This window comes from Sciurus vulgaris, assembly GCF_902686455.1.
Source record: "Sciurus vulgaris genome assembly, chromosome: 5".
NCBI lineage: Eukaryota > Metazoa > Chordata > Mammalia > Rodentia > Sciuridae > Sciurus > Sciurus vulgaris.
Window position 1 is genome coordinate 123,945,971 of NC_136465.1, and position 21,695 is coordinate 123,967,665.

The window sequence follows — 21,695 nt, forward strand, 5'->3', positions numbered from 1 at the left end:
ACATCTATTTGTATGTTTAGAATTTGAGACTGTCCTAATAGAAATACTGTGCTTACCAGAGAGTTCAGTATATGCAGCAAGAAAACAGAACTGAGGCATACAATCATTGTATTTTATTGCAGAGTGCCTTGCATATGAAATGTGTTCATGCATGCACACCCATGCTTTTGGGGAGTGTGTGCCCTGTGAATTGGGTAGGAGTAGAGAGATGACAAAATATGGATCTACAGAGTAAATTCTTCTAATCTGCTTTAGGGCCCAATTAAGGAATTCAGACTTTATCCTACATATGATGGAGAAGAATCAAGATTATGTATAGAAGAGTAAAGATATTTTCTGAAAAGTTTCCTCTGCTGAATGAAGGATAGATGCAATGAAAAGGTAACTGAATGAAATTAAGCACGCAAGGAGGGCTCAGATCCTGCAATAATTTGGATCAAGGATTAACCTGTGCTTTGGTTAAGCATTGCCATTAGCATGAAGAAGAAATGATGGGTTAGATCAATATTTGATAGGCAGAATTGTGTTTGGGGATTAACTTACTGTGGGTGTGAATGAGAAGAAGGAATTCAGCAAATCATATGTTTCAGAGTTGTGCAACCAAATGAGAAAAGTGGACATTTCAGAGATTAGGAAAACAAAGAAGAGTTTTGGTTTTTTTTTTCTAATTTATTTATTTTTTAACTTGAGGAAGGATGACAGGAGAGATCATGTGTTTGTTTTTGGACATTTGATTCTTCAGTGACTGCTGCCATCTATTTTATGATGTCCAATAGGCAATGAGAAATATAGACATGGCCTAGGGGGAGAGGTCTGAGTGAGGGATATTGGAGACATAAATTTGAGTCATAAAACTGGAAGTCATAAATAGGCATCATAAAATTTGAACTTAAGACTGTGGAAGTGGCAAAGAAAATGTCAGAGAGAGTAGATAGGATGAGAGCTCTTGCAAGCTGAGTACTGAACCCCAGCTGCCCTCACATGAATGGGGTAAGTGGTGGAAGAAGAGCTCTGAAAGAGTCTGAGGAATAAGCTGTCAGAAAGGGAAGAGAAAGATGAAGAGATTGAGATCAGAATATATAAATGGGGGAGAAGATGTCAAAAGGAAGAGACATAGCAGCAGCCGATAATGCAGAAAACTTATCTAAAAATTCATGTTTATTTGTAATTGAGTATAAACAGGTTCACAGAATGTCAGGCAAAAAATAAGTTGGGCCACAGAAGAGTGAATTGATAATGAAATGCCAGTAACCTGTGGAGATACATAATTCAGACATTAAGGACACATGTAGTCCATACTTGGTGTGAGTGGAATTAGAGAATAAGATCTGTAACCACAGGAACATGCATAGTGCAAGAGCAATAAAGGGTTGTTGATTACTTTTTGTCTTTAAATGGGAGACACTTAGATCTCTATTTTGTTTAAAAAGGTGTCAATGGGCTGGGCATGGTAGTACCCACCTGTAATCCCAGTGACTCAGGAGGTTTTAGCAGGAGGATAACATGTTCAAGCCCAGCCTGGGCAAATTTTTGAGTCCCTGTCTCAAAACTTAAAAAATAAAAAGGGCTGGGGATGTAGCTCAATGGTAGAGCACCCCTGGGTTCAATCCCCAGTACAATGAAAAAATAAAATAAAAAGAGTGTCCAATGTGAGATTAAGCATTCAAGGTAATATAAGAAATAGCTAGGACAAATTGGGGCTTCCCCTGTCTTGTATGCAATCAGCTACATCAAGATAAGAAGTTAAATGTCTCCTTTCCAGTCCCTGGATGCCAGAATCTCATAGAAATGAACAATGAGCATAAACTTTGAAATTTTTATGGGAAGTACATGGCAAGGAATGACTTCCCCAAGAAGCAGGTGTGCTAACCCACAGTGTGTTTGCCTGCTACTGAGTAAGGGGTACTAGTATGCCTCATGACAGGGAACCAAAAGAACTAACAGAATCTGTAACTTTTTAATCTCTCTAAAGAAGATGATGTACACTAAAATGCTATAAGAAAACCCTTACAAAAGGGAGGTAGGAAGGAGGATCAAAGCACTGAAAATTCAGTGTCTTATTTCCCCCTGTGTCTTGTAACACAAACCCTAGCATATTGCTCTGAAGTAGCTTACTGAGAAACATAAGAAATAAGCTGCAGAATATGCTAAACCTTTTGCCAAGAGAATGAAGACATCAGGAACAGTTTAGAAAGTCATGCAGCCTGACCTCTCTGAGCTTCTACTTGAGTCCAAAGTAAAAAAAAAAAAAAAAAAAAAAAAAAAAAAAAAAAAAAAGTAACAAGATTGGAGGAGGTGGAGGAGGAGGAAGGTGGGCTTCTAATATATGGATGGTAATGATATCCAGAAATAGTAAAAACTTTTATGTTAAGAAAGCAGGACAGAAAAACAAGAAAGACTGTAGAGAGACACCAAGGTGTTCCTGCCAAATGGTCTCTACTAGAGGAGAGAATAATCTCATCATTAGAAGCTGAAGCTCTGAGGAGAGATAATGTGGATTTAAATCCCAGTCACATTGTTTGGGAGAGTTTCTTAGACTCTTACAATCTGTTTCCTTATTGGGAAAAAGTGGGCAATATGCTATTAAGTTACATAATACACATCAGTGATAAAAAGTACTATACAGTAAAATGCTCAATGTATCAGAAGCTATTATTTTCTTTTGGGAAAAAAAAATTGAGATATTCACACTGGCACTGAGAAAGTCAAGCTATGTGACCAAGTGTTGTCTGTTGGAATGGAACTGTGGGAGAGTTGGCTGGGCAAAAAGGGTCATGTGGCATTTAGAATTTAGTTGAATGTAACTAACAGGACTGTACTGCTCTTTTCTCAATATATCAGGTTTCAACACTCAATTATTTTACAGCTGCCATCTGATTCTTCCCCCACAACACCCTTGATTTCATACAGCTTAAGTGGCTCCCCATTAAAATCTATTCTTACAAATCAATTGATACTTATTAAACATCTTCTAAGAGGTGACCACTACTCTAGGCTGCAAGATACAGCACTAAACCAAAGTTTCCACCCTCATGGAATTTCAGTCAAACAAGAGTTATATAATGAACAAGACGAATTATTAGATAGCATGCTAAATGGGATAACTGTTAAGGAGAAAATAAAGCATGGGAATAGGAGTAAGCAGGGTACAGATTTAGATAGTAAGAGGTCTTCCTGAGAAGGTGGCATTGCATAAAGACCTAGACAGGTGCAGGATCCAGTCATGTGGATAACTGGAGAAAGGTATTTCTGGCAGAGATAGCAGCAGATACAAATACCCTGAAGTAGAAACACTCCTGAAGTGGTCTAGAAATAATAGTGTTATGGTTTAGAGTGAAGTGTCCCCCAAAAGCTCAAGTGTGCAACAATGCAAGGAAGTTTAGAGGTGAAATGGTTGGATTGTGAGAGTCTTAACCAAAGAATAACTGGGTGGTAACTGTAGGCTGGTAAGGTGTGACTGGAGGAGGTCACTGGGGGCCTGCCTTTAGGGCATATAATTGCCCTGGGTGAGAGAAGAATGCTCTCTCTCTGTGCCTCCTGGTGACCATGTCCTGAGCCACTTTCCTCTGCCACACTCTTCTGCCAAGAGGATCTGCCCCACCTCAGCCCTGGAACAATGGAGTTAGCTATCTATGGACTGAGACCTGTGAAATCATGAGTCCCAAATAAACTATTCCACCTCTAAAATTGTTCTGATCAGATCTTTTGGTCACAGTGGTGAAAAAGCTGACTAAAACAAATAGTCAAGTTGGCTGGAGTAAGGTAGGTAAGTTGCAGAAAGGTAAGGCCATTGTAAGGATGTTGTGATTTCACTCTGAGAAAGAAAGACAGTGACATTTGAAAAGCCCTACTCTTGTTCTAAGTTCAGCAAGTTGCATACAAGACAGGGGAAACCCCAATTTGTCCTAGCTATGTCTTATATTACCTTGAATACTTAATCTCTCATTGGACACATTGGACACTGACTCTTTTTCTCTCTTTCTTTCTTTCTTTTTTTTTTTTTTTTCTTTTTTCTCTTTTTGTGCTGGGGATTGAACCCAGGGGTGCTCTACCATTGAGCTACATCCCCAGCCCTTTTTATTTTTTAAGCTTCCTGTGTCATGACTGAAAATGAATATAAATAATGAGAGGCATGTTTGGAACTGAATTCAAGAAAATGATATATAATACACTGACATCAAGCAACTGGGAACCTCTCTTAGTCTCAGTTTTTCTAGCCATACATAGGATGTTAATTTCTGTCCATATTAATTCCAGGACTGTTTAGCATATGCTATAGAAATATCATTTATTATTTATATATTTTCTTACATATGTGCATCTGGCTAAGAACTTTTGCCTTTTACAGTTTTTCAGCACCCCCCCCAACAGAGTAATAATCAGGTTGCTTAATTTCTATTTATTTATTTATCCAGAGCTAGGGACTGAACCAGGGCCTCATACAAGCAAGGCAACTGCTCTACCACTGAGCTCTGAGCTACATCCCTAGCCTACCCCCTACATTATTTTTTCTTTTTCTAAATTTTGATACAGGGTCTTGCTGAGTTGCAAGGGCTGATATCAACCTCGTGAACCTCCTGCATGAGTCTCCTGAGTAGCTATTTTACAGGCATATGCCACTGTGCCTGTCCAATTTTTATTTTTGATCCTCTCTGATAATGTAATTAATAGAAACTACCAAGAACTGGTTTTTCTCAAAGTACTATTATAGGGATTGACTTAGTTATTTGTAACAAATATTATTATTTTTAAATAAAATCACCACTAAGATTCATTTTTTAGGTTTTTCTTTTAAAGATTCTGTCTTTTTTACTTGTTCTATATAATCCTGCTGCAGAATTTTGTTAAATGGCATAGGTTATAACCCAATGGGGAATTATTATCAACAATTGAGATCATTGTTAGATTGCCCACACAGTCATCCTGAAGTGAAAGGAAACCAAGTTATTATTTAATTCTATTGCAGTGCCATAGTTCTGTATGATATACTTAAGTAGGTTGTTACAGATATTTCACTGTTAGAAATTAGTCTCTTTGGATTTGGTGAAAGAATTATAGCCATATAGCAATAATCTCATGGAGAAACCCTTTAATATCAAAGTTCAACCCATTTCATTTTTTAAAATGTTTGACTATTTTCATAATAATGAGCTGCATATACACTTTTAAGAAGGAACTTGATTATAATGCACTATTAGTTATCCAGAGTTTTAAGCTGTTTCAGGAAGATATCACCAAGCTGTCAGTTTAAGTAAATAAGTAGTACTGTTGAACACTTTGGTCTTCCAGTAAAATGGATGGAAATTCATCTACCAGAGCTTTTAAATAACTTTAACTACAACATGCTTTGAAGCTAAGATGATCTTTCCTATTTGTTTTGACATTTTGGAAATAAGTCATATACAGTTTTCTTCTTCTTGTATTAGTTCCCAGTGATATATAAAATTTGTGTCTCCTGAACCACATCCTTGATAGATAAATTTTATGATACTTTGAAACAATGGAAAGTAACAGAAACCGCATGGGCTATCAAAAATTTACTTATGCAACAACAGTCTTACTATTTATTTTTCAGTTTTTTAAAGACATTTAGTAAATGCATGCTTTTACTTAAAGGTGAAACTATATATAAAAAGATATGTCTTATTCAAAAGCAGTCTGGCCTCTATTTAAACATTGCACCAAGAAAAATTATAGGTTTTATTCCTCCCATCTGACTACAGGCTGAGTGACTAGCATAAAATGCAGATAAAAACACCTATATTTGAAGGCAGCATAGTTAAATATGGCTGGGATCATATTAGAAAGCAGATAATCACATTCAGTCAACAAATGCTCAGAGGACCCACTATGGACTGGGCACTACTCCAACATTGGGAGTTCCCCAGGTGCCAGGAGCCTTTCCTCTCTATTTTTCTAATGTATTTTTTCTTCTTCACATTTTACCAACTCTGACATAGTGGTGCCTCTTAAAACAAATGGTGGCATCTGAGCTTCAATTGAACATGGCAATTATAAATCCTTTCTCTAAAATAGCATTACTGGGGAGAATAGGTAGATAAGCTGCTCAGGTTGGAGAACGTGAGGGTTAAAGATATGAGATGCTGAACCCTTTGGCAAAAGTTCTTATACCACTGTGCAAAACTCTTATATTGATATTTAAATATTATGCTTTTTAATGATATGTATGTATGCAAATACTTTAATTCCTCAAATAGCAAGTTACTCGAAACCAAGGATGTTAACTAATTATTCTTCTATTTCCTAAAACATGTACAAACAGGATCTCATGATATATTTATGAAAAAATACAGATATGACCACTGATAAGTGTTACAAAAAGAAGCATTTGTTCCTCTTTATCCCTTCCATTTGCATTTTTCTTCCACTAATAACATATATTTTGTAAGGAGTCATTTGAATTTTAAAACATGTAGTTATTTTAAAGAAATGTGTACATGTGGACACACACATTATACATTGAATTTTCTTTACTATGAAAAATATCTTCCTTCAATAATACTATGTAAATATTCACTTTCCCTTCAAGATAATGAAACCCTTGGCCTTAGGAGTATACTTATATTTTGAAAAATACCACATTAAAAATTATAATTAATAATTTTAGGTATCTGGGAATTTGATTTATTTGTAATTATGACTGAGTCTATAGATAATTATAAAGTCATACTTAATACTTTATTTCTAAATATAAAGCAAATAATAGGTTCCAACTAAATATTTGGGATTGGCTAAGGTTAAGTTTGTGGCTCGCTACAGGCAGTCTCTGCTGGGGAACCGTGTATATCACCAAGACTCTTCTCTACTGTTGACTGACAGAATCCCACAGATACATGTGATTCCTCAAAAAGTCCCTGCTCACCAGTTTTTAGAAACTTGACTGAGTTCACAGGGATTTCAGCTATAAAAGCAAACAAGCATCCTGCTGCTGCTGCTGTGAACACAGGACTCTGGTTCTGAGCTTGGGGTGCCCCTGGCTTGGGGAGCTGCAGTACCATTTCTCATGAAGACATGCAGAGGTGCTGCCTTTTCTTCTCTTCCTCCCACAAGCCTCCCTGCTTAGGCCTTTGTCAGATCCTCCATCTAGTTCATATTTTCTGTGTTCATCTATTCCCTACTTTTACAAAAATAGACATGTTAATTGTGTGCTTGGTATATCTTATAGATTTTGCATAATTCTTGGGATGGAAAAGAAGAGATGTCAACTTTACTCCATCAACTGTAAATCAGGTATTCTCTGTAAATATTTTCCCATGAAAGCATGAAACATTGCATGTATTTTTACTGTGGGTAGAATGATTTCCTATCGAACTACTGCCATAATTCATAAACAGCTAATTGTTCTCTGCCTATTTACTCCCTCTTCCACCATGTTAGTGCAGCTGCCTTACCTCTGGTGCTAGTACACTTATACACTGAATTCTGCCCATCAGGAATAATATAAAATCCCCTTTGTTTCTCCCAGGTTGAAGCAAGTAAGTTGGTTACTATTAAGTAAGGTCATTTGCTATTAATGTTGCCCCACTTCCTACCCTCATGGTAGAATATTTACCTACCATTGGACAATTATCATTCTAAATATTTGCCTTTTATCTGGCTTGGTGGCCATCTTTATGATCTCTGCCATCAAAAATCATGTTTCCCTAGATCACAATATTGTTATTGCTGTTTCTTTGTTTTTGTTTGTGTTCAGTATTCTACGACTTAGTCTGGATTTCTACTCTAATTTTGGGTATTTCTGTTATCTTTCAAACTTGCCCAACATTTGGGGAATTTATAATCTAATGTTTTCTGAAGGTTCATGTGGACATTGTAATGTTGTTTGATCCCTCCATTGTAAGGAATCCTCCTGAACTTCAGGAACAGGAAATGTATTCACTCAGCACTGGCTCTTTGGTTCTGAACTTCTGGTACTATTCATTCTGAAACTCTCATTTCTGCTTCAGCAAACTAAATGTGAGTGAGCATCCTACTAATATAAACAGAACCTATTCCATGAATTCTTTGCTACATAAAATACCTTTTAGTAGGCTCTGAACATCCTCAGACACTAATTTTTTAACTATGCAGAAAATAACATCCTCCACAGTCTTAAGAAGTTGAGTAGAAAATATTCGTTAAGTACATTATGCTTAGCACTAACTGTCAGTTGAAAGCAGTTTCAAGAATCAAGAGAAACACACCATGAAAAATAAAGAAAAGAATGTCAAGCTGTAGCAGAGTGAACAGCTGTGGCCTAGATCGGAAGAGCTATAACAGTGAGTGGTGCTCTCAATTTTAAATGAATTCTGTAAAAGGCCTGAATAGCAGATCTTCAAAGAAACTATATTTAAATATCTAAGTATAAAATTAAAGAATTTCTTTTATATACAGAACAGTAGATGCCAAGAATTAAATGCTTGATTTCCTAAACAAATGTCCTACAAGCCCTACCATGATTTCTTTGCACCTCTCTGTTTATTTTCCTATAAATTAACTGTAGATGTTTATGCATTACATTCAAGAATTGGTCAAACTAACAATGAAAAAAATGCTAGAATATTTAAATTTTATTGAAAACATTTTGTGAACATTTACCATGATGCTATTTTGCTCAAGTATACAATATCATTAATAAAAGCATTTTACTTTATACAAATATAAATTGACCAAAAAACTTGAATTGTAATTAACTGTTATGTATGTATTTATAAATTGAAGAAGTGATTAACTCAAATGTTCAGACAATCATTTATCTGAGTAAAGCCTTCTAAAATTATCAGAAATGTCAGGAAAGTATTAGTGTAAATTTGAAATGAGAGAAATCTAAGACAATAAACCCAAAACGTGAAGAAAAATATATAGACATATTTGGCTACATGAAAAGGGGTACAATAAAATATATTGTTGATGAAGTCAAAAGACATGAAAGACTGAGAAAAATATTTCAAAATATGGGACAGATAAAGGGTCAATCATAACAATGTCTGTTAAACTATGTATCTATTAATGTTATATGAATCTTAGACTATAATATCAATTTATAGATTATTCAACTTGTATAGTTGAAGGAAATAAACAATTTTAAGAAAAGTCATCAAATAATAGAAATGAAAATTTTATAGAAGTAAAACAAACTGAAATGAGTATCCTAGTGAAGTTTGTGCCCCCCAAATCAAAAACCTACAAACATTCTTTAATGGCTAGAAATGGTCAGACAGATATGGATTCAAAATGGATTCTGTGCCCTTAAAATTGACAAATACATGATGCTTTGTCCTTATTTCTTTGTTAGAAATCAAATGAACCTATGATCAAATTTTCAAACCTATTCATAGCCTGGCAAATAAAAATAAAAGGAATAAGAAGGTACTATTCTTAAAAAGCACTAAATTGGCAAAAATGCTTAAGTGCAAAATCTAGCATGTGTACATGGTTAAAAAGTATACATTCTAGCTAATTAACAATAGACAAAATATAAAGTGCCACAACCATTTTGAAAATTAGTCTAACAATTAAAATTAAACTTGCATGAACTCTTTGCACTTGCCGATTTTGGAAAACATTCTCATAGAAATAAAAAATTAGCAGGTAAGGATACACCCACATGCACACACACAGGAATGGGTTGTGGCATTATTCACAGGAGAAATTAATAATATAGAGAAGAACCCACAGAGACCACAGAAGGGTAAGTGATGGAATAAATGGGGGTGTTTTCATTAAATGGAATATTGAGCAGTTATTTTAAGGTGTGTATTTAGTCAACAACTATTCAGATGAAAAAATATTCAGGCTACATTGTTAAGGAAAAGGAATTCACAAAATAATGTGTACTGAATGGTCTCATTTTAATAAAAATATTTACAAAAATAAGAGCATCATTTATATGGATTTGTATGTTTGTGTATATTTATATAAGCATAAGGAAAACAGCATATGGATCAGACTTTAAAGCTGGTAACTCTGACGACAAGTTCTGTGAAAAAGAATTTGTTAAAGTTATATAGACATCTAATAAAACATTTGGATATAAAGTATCCTCCAAAGAGTCATGTGTTCAAGATTTAGTCCCCAAGGCAGCAATGTTCAGAGTTGGGGCCCTGGGGAAGTGGTTGGATCATGAGGGTACTAACCTCATCAAAGGATTGATCCATCATGGCTGAATAGACCAGGGGGAAGTGGTGGAAACTAGAGGAGGTGGTACCTACTTGGAGCAAGTGGTCCCTGGGGGCATGCCCCCTCTCTCTTTCCTGCATAAGCTGAGCAACCTCCCTCCAATACACCCTTCTAACATGATGTTCTACCTCACCACCTCAGGCTGTAAGCAGTGGAAGCAGCCAACCATAGACTGAAACCTTTGACACCATGAGCCAAAATAAACCTTTCCTCCTCTTAAAATAAATAAATAAATAAATAAATAAATAAATAAATAAATAAATATTCACAATTTTTCTGTTATTTATTTTGGTATAAGGAGTAGGTTAAAATCAAATCTTAACTTTTTTTCCCCAAACACTGGTTGATTGAACACCATTTATTGAATCCCCTATCTTTACTAATTTGAGATATCACTCTAATCTTATATGAAGTCCTCACGCCATCTATATTAGCATCTATTTTGGATTCTCTATTGCTATATTGATCCATTCATTCTAAACTTCTACCTCACTGCTTTAATTTCTGTTTATTTCTAAAAGCAATCTCTGATAAAATTGAAAAACTCTGCCCCCTTACTCTTCATTATAATTTTCTTAGATACTATCTTGCAAATTTTGCTAGATAAATTTGAGTATCATTTTATGAAATCCAAATCAATCTAGTAGCCCTCTGATTAATATTTTACTTAATTATAATTTTGTTTAGACAAAATGGATAATGCACTATATTTAATAATTCTATCACCCCAAAATATGTATTGTATTTATTGAAATATTCTTTCAGACCTTCAGAAAAGTTTTGGTTTTTTTCTCATCATTTGATTCAGTCAGGTTTTTGTTGTTGACCAAAATACCTGACAAGAGCAACTAAAGGAGAAAAATTTTATTTGCAACTTACAGTTTCAAAACAAGCTATCTGATTTGCCTTACATGAATAAAACTTAAGTCCCAATAATTCAGAAATCTACCAAACACTTTTCAGAGACTGGAAATGATCATTAAATTACCATAAGTGTAATGGTTAATTTGAATTGTCAACTTGATTGGATTAAGAGTTGCTGATGGTTAAGAGGCTTCTGGGTGTGTCAATCAGGGAGTGTCTAGGAATGATTGGAATGTGGGATAGTGAACTGAAGTGGAGACGCTCCTAAGTCTGGGCAGCACTGCCCAGTAGGATGGAGTCTTGGATGGAATAGAAGTTGGAAGAACAAGGAAGCAGATGCAGGTGCAAGCTCGACTCCTCTTAAACAGGTTCTTGATTGCCGCTCTGATCTTCTGAGGTTATTGGACTCTCGCTTCTTCACTCTTCCAAAGCAGATTCTGCCAGTGATTCTCCAGGTAGTTTCCAGAAGCCTTAGTCTCGGACTAAGGTAGCACTGTTGATCTTTCTTGTTCCGGGGCTTCTGCCTCTTGGACTGAGCAGCTGCTGGTTCTTCCAGCTCTCCAGCTGCAGACGGCCATTTGGACTATCCTGTGTAAGTCAACCTAATAAATCCCCTTTTTATAATCATACTTCCTGTTGTTTCTGTTCCTCTAGAGAACCCTGACTAATACAATGAGTGATCCAAAATGTATTCCATGTCTTTAAAAATTGATGAATAATGCTTTATTCTAGCTTCCTTGTTCTTTATTTCATTCTTTATCTAAGTTGTCTCATGCTGAGAATTCTTCAATCTACATGAAAGAAAAGACATGGAACTGAAGAGAATCACAATCTTTAACTCAAGAAATCTTTAGATCGAATATAGTACATTTCTTAATCTATAATTAATTGAGTTAGAGTTTTACATAACAATGTAAATTGTGAGAATACCTCAAAAATAAATATCTATAGTAAAAAAAAAATTTTAGATCTTCAAAAAAAGCAAATATGATCTAACTGACTTGGTATTGATCATGAACTAATAACATTACTTTGAAATTTCTCTTTTGAGTATTTAGCAAAATTTACCTGACAAAAACTCATTCAACCATTCATTCAGCAACAGTTTTGAATGCTTAGTGTGTTTGAGGAAATGTGCTGCATCCTGAAGGTATAAAAATGAATGGTAGTATTGTGCACCTGCAAATGAACCAGCAAGTAGAACACAGGTGTGATAACTGACACTTTAGTCATAAGCTCCGTGTGCACAACAGGTTCCTAAGCTGTTCACCTTCTAGTAAGGTGAGGGATGTGGTGTTTTAGGAAAGGCTTTTGAGTGCAATGAGGTCTAAAGTAAGAAGAAAGGACAGGAGTTGGCATTTAAAAGAGGGAGAAATAAAAGAGTTCCAGGGAGATGCTCAGATAACTATAAGAGCTAGACTAAGGAAGATGTACATTAGAAACTGCTGTTTTATTACTTTTTGCACCCAGAAAAAGGTAAATATTAAATAAATAAATAAATAACCAATATGCCCACTGCCAACACAATAATTAAAAATATTTAAAAAGTCAGACCTCAGTAATCATTAATGAAATGCCTATTGACAGAACAGATACAGCTCTCACTGCAGACTAGGCATACCAAATCATTAATGGTTATTGTATGAAGTTTGACACATCTTTAATTTACAATTTCCTGCATTTGATCTTTTTCTTTATCCTTAAAGCATTTAAAGATGTCAAAGTATTATTTTATTTTACTCAAATATTCCAAAGAATTCACCTAACAAAAACTAAACTCATTTTCCCAATTAGAACACTAAGTTAGTTTCCTAGGGGGAATATTTTCTTTGAGATAAAATGAGCTAAGAAAAATTGATATGATTTGGGCATGTACTAAAATATTTAAAATGCAGAGCTTGCATAAAAGTAAAAAGCTAAGAACTTCAAAAGGGTCAAAAAGGGCAAGTAAAATAGTCTTTTGGCAGAAGAAATACAAAGTAATTCAAAGGGTATCAATAATATTAAGTACTTTGGCTCTCTTTTTGTACCAACTCTCATGAATCCTCTGATGTCATTATACTTCTATGTTTTTCCAGCACATAGCCACACTTATTCAGCCTCCTTTCCTTTATATAAGTTCAATAGTTGAAATGTGGGCTCACATTTTTTAATTTTTTTCCATATTTTCATGAATGCATTATAGTTGTACACAATGGTGGAATTTGTTACTACATATCCCTACATGCACACAATATAACAAAATAATATGGCCAATATCATTCCCCAGTATTTCCCTTTCCCACTCCTCCTCCTTCAGAAGTCATTTTCCTCTACTCTACTAATCTTCTCTACTAATTTGGTTTTCATGAGATCCCCCAACCTTTCTTTTCCTCTTTCCTCTGTAGCTTTCACTTATGAGAGAAAACATGGGACACTTGATCTTCTGAGTTTGGCTTACCTACTTCACATTCATCAAGAGCCTCCTCAAGCTCTTCTTCATGAAGCTTTCTGAGTATTCTAAACATATCAATTTTCCCTTTCTCTGAAGTACCAATATTATTAATACTATGCCTTTTGTCATCATGCATAAAATAATGATTGAGTAGTGACCTATCTTGTGCCAAACACTGAACTGACTGAAAGGAAATCAAAAATGCATGGCACCTTCTTACTAAAGTTCAGAGTCTATTCAGGGAGACAGACATGAAAACATGACAACAAAAAGTGCTACCTTTTTTTGTTGTTGTTGGGGGATGATGCGGATCGAACCCAGGGCCTTGTACATTGGAGGCAAGTACTCTACCAATTGAGCTACATCCCCAGCCTGAGAAAGTGCTATCTTAAACATATTTTGGAAATGCCATTAGGACAACAAAGGCTAGAGTAGTTCATTGAGTCCTTTCTTCAAACTTTTGTTTGACTGCTTCATCAGTCTGATAAATTTTTGTATTTTTTTGTCTCCTACACTCATAGAAAATATAACACTAATACATTGTGGTCTACTGAGCAGAATGTTTAGATATTTTTCTTTTCAAAAAATAACATCCTTTCAATTTTTCTATAAATTTAAAATTAAGTCCTAAAATTAAGTTTAAAAAACAATAACATCAAAGACAACCTCTGTCTAAAGAGGTATAATCTTTGTAAATCACCCAAGTCCCTATCTATTCTACATATTATATTTTCCCCTCACTAATAATTTTAAATAGTATTCTCAGAGGCTCTCATCTCTTCCCAGCATCAAAGCCTTTGTCTACAATTGCTCTATATTCCCCTAAATTAGTTAAAATCTGTAAGATGGTACAAATTGATCAACATGCAGTAGTTTGGACATGAATACAAATGCAAATTTTGAAAAATGTTTTCATTTTTAACTCTAGAATTTGTAAATATCCTTTAGCTGCAAGTTCATGTGGAGCCTAAATGCTGAATGTCTGACTGCTACACCTTAAAGAAAAGATAACTTTGTTGTTCTCTATGGAGACAGATTGAAATACCAGATTCCTCCTCACATTGTGACATTTCTCGTGCACCTGCTAGAATGTACTTGAACCAATTTCCTATAGTTGCAACAACTTACCTCAAATTTACCTGCTTAAAACAACAAAAATTTGATATTCTGGAGGTCAGAAGCATGAAATGGGTCTTATTGGACTAAATCAAGCATCCATGGACATGAATTCCTTTGGGGGTTCTAGGAAAGAATTCCTTTATTGACCTTTTCCAGATTATAGAGACCACCCACTCTGGTTCCAGATTCCATTCATCTCTCTCAAAACCACAACATTAAGCAGAGTTGTTCTTACACTGCTATTTCTCTTTTTATTTCTCTTCTGCCTTCCTCTTTCACTAACAAGGACTCAAATGATTGCTTTCATCCTACCCAGATAATCCAGGATAATCTCTCACTTCAAAGCCATCTGATTAGCAACCTTAGTTCTCTTAGCCATATAATGTAACATGTCCACGGGTTCTGAGGATTAGAGCATGGATATCTTTGGGAAACTAACATTCTTCCTACCACAATGAAAATAAAATGTCTACCTTTCTCTGATAAGACAGAATCAACTTTTCAGGGTTCTACGGAGAGTGAAAAGGAGTTTGACACCCTCTCCTCTCTGGCTTCAGCAAATGCAGCTTCCTGAGTGGTGTGTTGAGAACAGTAAACTTACTTTCCATTGAACTACAAATTTTACTGGTCCTGGAATAAGTTCTGTTGAATCTTCGTTGCATGTGATAATGTCCTTCGGGTTAAAAGCAAAAGAAGCTGCTTCCAGTACTATCTTTGGAACTAAATTTTAGCTATTTTAATGATGTATTAGCCAAGCTTCTACTGTTTAGTCACCAGATTAAAGCTTATCCTGACTAGACACTACTATGGAGAAAACTCAAATGTTATTTCTGTACAATTAGATAGAAGCATTATTTTGCAGGTTTTCATTCTGACGATTAATTTAAGCCTTATTAATAATAGACTGAGGGGTTCATCTCTTCATTCATTCAACATGAAATGGTGGAATACTGCTTTCTTCAAAGCAATGAGCTAGCAAGTAGGGATTCAGTAGAAATAAAGACTGATGTGGTCTTATCTAAAATAACTTAACATTTTACCAGGAGACAGAGATGTGAAACTACTAATTACCCAATGAATTATTTAATTGCAATTTTGATCAGTACTGTAAAGGCAAAGAAAAAACTCTGCACCCAGTAACTGTCTAGCTATCATCAATTAAGTTAGAAGAGGCACTCACAAAAAAGAGAAGTGAAAATTTTGCTCATTTGGTTTACCACTGTGTATGTATCACTTTGCACAGAGCATGGCATTTACTAGAAACTTATTAAATATTTACTAAATGAAATAAGATGCTAGGATGAAAGAACCAGGGTGTTTTCACTAAGAACTACATTATTAAAAATGCATACTCTCTGAACAGCAAAATAGCCTTACATCAGCCCTGTTTCCCATAGACTTATAAGGAAGGGAGATTTTTATCTCTGTTGAACAACATGTCCCATTCTGTTTTATACAAATTCTTCAACTGGAATCTCTCACAAGTTTCTGAGGCCACCCTAGAGTAACAGAGCAAAAACCAAAGTCTGATATGCCTCAGACACAGGAGGGAGCAGAGCAGATATGCTCAAATCCAAGATTTAGAGTAACATCTATGGCCTGGACTGATACAATCTGTCTTAAACACAGCAGCAAGACTGAAAGGGACCAACACAAAACCCAAAGAGGAACAAAGAGAGAACAGAGCTGGTGAGTGATGGTGAGAACACAAGCACAGATCAGAATATTTTTGTGAAAATTAGTCTAATTGCACTTGACCAGACTACACTCTGTCTCAGGGTGTATTACAAATGTCATAGATCCCATATCCTGAGTTGAGCTTCCAAAGGCTTTCAGGACAGTCACTGAAATCTGATAACTGACAACAATTATCTTCGGAAAAGGAGATGTGCAATGAATAACAGGAATGCTTTTCTCCTTGAAATCAGCATTAAATAAAACTATGAGAAGGCACATAGCAAGGGGACAAAATAGTTTTATTGCCCTTGTTTTCAAGATATGTATAATTTCCTATTTAGTACAAAATTAACCCTATAGTCTCCTCACCTTGTATATCATATTTTCTCCAAAGAGAAAGTCAACTGTAGCTTTTCTAATTCTTTTCTTAGTCTTTCTTTTTCTTTTTAAAATCTGTCCTAGAAACATTAAGAAAACGTAAAGCAGTCACAATTCTTTCAGTCAAAGAGAGAATAACCTTGAAGTCAAACAAAGACTGTCTATCATCTAGAGTAGAGATGAAGGAGATCTGATTAAAATCAGAATTCCCCCATCACTACATCTTTACTCACCACACCAAAATCAGGAGCTATTGATTCCTTTAATTAAAAAAGATCTGATATGGAAATACTACATTGAGACCAATCCCATATGAACAAATCTGTCAAGATTTATAATTTTGGGCCCATACCTCAGAGGTAGACATGCTTGAAATTTCAATTAAATGTTGCAAGGCCATGGTGTATGATCATCCACTGGGAAATCCCAAGGGGAGGAGAATAGAACAAGAAGAGAGAAATGTGGGACAGTGACTGAGGTCAAAGGGGAAAAGATGTTAGTTAAGGTCCCCAAACAAAACAACAAAGGATACGAATGAAAATAAGAAATAAAGAACAAACTAAAAATTAACAAAAAATCAATGTGAATTATGCAGTAATCACTCAAATCTCCCAAGGTATGTGACCAAAATAGCACTATATGAAGTTTAAAATGGGTACGGACCTGTGCTAAATACTCTCATCTAGAGAGCATTTGTGCTGCTGCCATAAATATCTGAATAGAATATATTTATTTTGACCCTGGGCCTCTCTAATACAGTATTTATACAAAGTTAATATTAAAGATAGGATTCAGTTAAGAAATGAGACAATGTACCATTTATGTGCTTTCTTTTTTTACTAGTAAGTAGTAATAACTCTAGTTACAAAGGAAGCATCAACTTTATGGAAATATGCAAGTTGACACCAATTAACAACTCTAATTAATTGGTTAAAAATAGGATACATTGTACATTTGTCCCCTAGTTAGTTTATGTTTTCTCTTTTTACTAATAAGCAGGAATAGCTATAATTACAAAGGAGATATCATCTTTATGGAAATAGACAAGCTGGCAACAATCAATGGCTTTTTTACATTTTTTTTTCTCTTTCCCATATAATTAGTATTCATCACATACATTTGGAAGCAAAGTAAGAAATGGAACAGGAATTGGAAGGGCAGAAGAGAAGTGGTGTGGTGCAGAAGTAGAGAGAAAGAATGTCATAAATGAGCCTGGTCATTAATTTCCTTTGCAAGTTCTTTCAATTTTATGATTTACATACTTTAAGTATGTTAAAATACCTTCACTTCTTTTGTTTATTAAATGATGAACTGGTTTAAGAATCTTAGGCCTGAAGCCATGGTTCTGAAATCTTCACTCCACTTACAAAACTGTCCTGGATATGTTTTCTCTGTGTATTATTTTTTGTTTTTTTGTTTTATTCATTTTTGCTACTGGGTATTTAACCCAAGGGCACTTAACCACTGAGACACATCCTCAGCCCTTTTTATTTTCTTATTTGGGACAGGGTCTTGCTAAGCTACCTATGGCCTCACTAAGTTGCTGAGGCTGACTTTGAACTTGCCATCCTCCTGTCTCAGCCTCCCACACTGCTGGGATTACAGATGTGTGCTACCGTACCCATCTTTGTATATGATTATCAACAATTTTTCTCCCTCAGGACAGAATCCTTTATTTGCACATAGGATAGTGTTTAAATGCAAAATGCATAAAAGGAATAAAATCATTGTAGCAGGTTGCAAATTCTGAATAGAAAGTAAGGAAGATATAACAAACAATCCAAAAAGAAACGATTGGGTGGATGAACAAGGAAACATGAACTGTAGAAAAGCAAAAGACACCAAGAAAACAAGGTATGAAAGGATTTGGCCAAAGAGCACTCCAAATCTCTTTCAAAACTGATGCCTGCTTACCCCGAGTTGTTTCCAAGGGAAAGAATTCCTACTATAGGCTTTTGTTAACCATTGCTGTCTCTCTCTAAAGGGACCATAGCTAATTGATTAATCTGCCAGATAAGCTATAAACATTTCAAAGGCATTTCATCTTTGAGGTGTTTTGCAGCACCTCAAAGTTCAAAAATATTTAGCCAATTCAATTTTCTTTGACATCTCATCAAAGTGGTAAAGGAATAAAGGGAAATTGTCTCCATGTATTATCATCAAGTAAACACAAAAAAGAAAGAGTAAGAGAGAGCGCCTGCTCTCAGTATCTATGGAGTATTGGTTCCAGGATCCACATGAATACCAAAATCTGCACCTGCTCAAATTCCTTACATAAAATGCCATATTTGCATCATCCTATATACTTCAAATCCTCTTAATATCCAAGACAATGTAAATACTATGCAAATAGTTGTTATATTAGTTATGAAATTATAGTAACAATAAAATTTGTACCTATTTAATGTAAATGTCATCTTTTTCAAATATTTTGATCTGAAGTTGGTTGAACCCAGTGATGTGGAACCCACAGATCAGGAGGGTTAACTGTGTGGGTATACATATAAATACTTATCATAAATTCACTTTAAATCATAATTATTAGGTGCATAGTTTTTATATCAAACTATTAATGACATATTCATCACAATCTTCATCACAATGGGAAGGAACGCTCCATAGTAAAGAGGAAATCTGAAATCACACTGTGTAGGTCTCTCACCAAAGCTATGAGCCCTGAAGATCTGAGGCAGCAAGTCACTGGTGTATAGGAGAGTCATGATGCAAACAAGAAATTAAGATGACTGCAAGCAAAAGACCGTGCTTCCCTTCACTCTGCCAGCAGCAGGGACAGTCCCTTCAAAAGTCAAGATCTGGCACATAAAGGAGATTGTGAAAAAGTAAGAGGCTGAATTTAGAAGTAAATTTTCCCAGTGATCTTGTATACTAATTTGGAATCTATTCCAAGAGAAGCAAACAAGTTTTACTGTCATTGGAAGTGATCATAAAAACTTTCCTGGCAAATGTCATCACAATGTCATAGTAGATAAATACACAATGTCATAGTAGATAAATAAAGGAGGGAAAGCACAGAGAGGGGAGTTATAGGAAAACAGCTTATAATTTGTCAAAAATATACATTAAAGTCCTTGTTTTTGAGGAAGAAAGGAAAATAATAGAACTACTATTCCAAATAATAGAATTACTATTCCAAATTCTTTTTTTTTAGGTTTTTTTTTTTTATTGTAAACAAATGGGATACATGTTGTTTCTCTGTTTGTACATGGCGTAAAGGCATACCATTTGTGTAATCATAAATTTACATAGAGCAATGTTGTTTGATTCATTCTGTTATTTTTTCCCTTCCCCCCACCCCTCCCACCCCTCTTTACCCTCTATACAGTACTTCCTTCCTCCATACTTGCCCCCCTCCCTAACCCTAACTCTAACCCTTCCCTCCCCCCCATTATGTGTCATCCTCCACTTATCAGCGATATCATTCGTCCTTTGGCTTTTTGAGATCGGCCTATCTCACTTAGCATGATATTCTCCAATTTCATCCATTTGCCTGCAAATGCCATAATTTTATCATTCTTTATGGCTGAGTAATATTCCATTGTATATATATACCACAGTTTCTTTATCCACTCATCAATTGAAGGGCATCTAGGTTGGTTCCACAGTCTGGCTATTGTGAATTGAGCAGCTATGAACATTGATGTGGCTGTATCTCTGTAGTATGCAGATTTTAAGTCCTTTGGGTATAGGCCAAGGAGTGGGATAGCTGGGTCAAATGGTGGTTCCATTCCAAGTTTTCTAAGGAATCTCCACACTGCTTTCCAGAGTGGCTGCACTAATTTGCAGCCCCACCAGCAGTGTATGAGTGTACCTTTCTCCCCACATCCTCGCCAACACCTGTTGTTGCTCGTATTCTTGATAATCGCCATTCTAATCGGGGTGAGATGGAATCTTAGGGTGGTTTTGATTTGCATTTCTCTTATTACTAGAGATGTTGAACATTTTTCCATATGTTTGTTGATTGCTTGTAGATCTTCTTCTGTGAAGTGTCTATTCATTTCCTTAGCCCATTTGTTGACTGGACTATTTGAATTCTTGGAGTAGAGTTTTTTGAGTTCTTTATAGATTCTGGAGATTAGTGCTCTATCTGAAGTATGATTGGCAAAGATATTCTCCCACTCTGTAGGCTCTTTCTTCGCATTTCTGATAGTTTCCTTTGCTGAGAGAAAGCTTTTTAGTTTGAATCTATCCCAGTGGTTGATTCTAGCTTTTATTTCTTGTGCTATGGGAGTCCTGTTAAGGAAGTCTGGTCCTAGACCAACAAGGTGAAGATTTGGACCTACTTTTTCTTCTATAATCTGCAGGGTCTCTGGTCTGATTCCGAGGTCCTTAATCCATTTTGAGTTTAGTTTCGTGCATGGTGAGAGATATGGGTTTAGTTTCATTCTGTTGCATATGGATTTCCAATTCTCCCAGCACCATTTGTTGAAGAGGCTATCTTTTCTCCATTGCATATTTTTGGCCCCTTTGTCTAGTATGAGAAAATTGTATTTATTTGGGTTTGTGTCCGTGTCCTCTATTCTGTACCATTGATCTACCTTTCTATTTTGGTACCAATACCATGCCGTTTTTGTTACTATTGCTTTGTAGTAGAAAGCATTCCTGAGGAATTTACCACAACTGATGATAATAATGAAAACAATAACACAGCTAAAGTTTACTGAGTATATATTCAGGAGCTGCACCAAGTATTTTACATGTGCTTTATAATTTAAATTTTTGAAACAGGTCTATGAAATTATTTTTCCACCTATAAAATGGTGAAACTGAGGCACAAAGTTTAAATAACCTGTGTTAACAATATCAAGTTAATAACATCAATATAATAAATTGTAGAAATAAAAATTATATTTCTATATAAATTGATATAAATGAATAATAAAACAATGGTACATTAGCTACACGTGTGTGTGTTTTATTTTCCCTTTAAGAAAACATACGTACTATATATTCTTACTTTTCCTTAAGCATATTACATACTTTAACAAAGGTTTTGGAAAATAATGATAAATGAAGAACCCAGGGA